This window comes from Gopherus evgoodei, chromosome 1 (genome assembly GCF_007399415.2).
Source record: "Gopherus evgoodei ecotype Sinaloan lineage chromosome 1, rGopEvg1_v1.p, whole genome shotgun sequence".
Lineage (NCBI taxonomy): Eukaryota > Metazoa > Chordata > Testudines > Testudinidae > Gopherus > Gopherus evgoodei.
The window spans coordinates 39,046,579-39,047,827 of NC_044322.1; positions in this window are offsets into that span (position 1 = coordinate 39,046,579).

Below are 1,249 nucleotides of genomic sequence, written 5' to 3' on the forward strand. Positions count from 1 at the left end.
GAGGTTAATAAAATATAAATCCTGGCTTCACATACATGGAAGGCTGTGCAATGCAGCAAAAACGATGCAACTGGGACCCCACACCTGATTTGGAGATTTGGAATAACACAGACATTTCTGGTAGAGATGGGCAGAAAGCGGAAGCTCCTATCCACCCAATATTTTGCTGCCAAATTTTGAGAAAGTTGAAATAAAATTTGAGAAGTTTACCCAAGCTAGCCCTGGATTTTGCTCCATAAAACCAAATTCAGCTGCAATTTTGCACATCTCTAGTTTTCATACTCATATTACTGTCAGAATGTGAAATTAGGTTTAGTGTGCGGGTGCTCGGTGGTGCTGGTGGCCTGTGATACACAGGAGGGTCAGATGATCTGGTGGTGCCTCCTGGATTTAGAGTCCAAGACTACATAAATTATCTATGCAACTACAATTATTAATGAAATCATAACAGCAGAATGGCCACGCTAACTTTTGCTCTTAAAGGTTTAATTCCCTTGACAATAATTCAGATATAATACTATAATATGTGAGTCCAGTGGCACCTTAAAGACTAACAGATTTATTTGGTCATAAACTTTCGTGGGTAAAAAATGCACTTCTTCAGATGCATGGAGTGAAAATTACAGATACAGGCATAAATATACTGGCACATGAAAAGAAGGGAGTTACCTTACAAGTGGAGAACCAGTGTCCTCTGATGGTATTGCTAAAATAGATATGGGGACAGAGTAGGCAATGGAGTTTGTTACAGGGATTGGTTCCTGGATTAGTGTTTCTGTGGTGTGGTGTGTAGTTGCTGGTGAGTATTTGCTTCAGGCTGGGGGGGCTGTCTGTAAGCGAGAACTGGCCTGCATTCCAAGGTCAGTGAGAGTGAGGGATCATTTTCCAGGATAGGTTGTAGATCATTGATAATGCACTGGAGAGGTTTTAGCTGGGAGCCGTATGTGATGGCCAGTGGTGTTCTGTTATTTTCCTCGTTGGGCCTGTCCTGTAGTAGGTGACATCTGGGTACCCATCTTGCTCTGTCAATCTGTTTCCTCACTCCCTCAGGTGGGTATTGTAGTTTTAAAAATGCTTGATAGAGATCTTGTAGGTGTTTGTATCTATCTGAGGGATTGTAGCAAATGCGGTTGTATCTTGGGGCTTGGCTGTAGACAATGGATCATGTGATGTGTGCTGGATGGAAGCTGGAGACGTGTAGGTAAGAATAGTGGTCAGTAGGTTTCCGGTATAGGGTGGTGTTTATTTT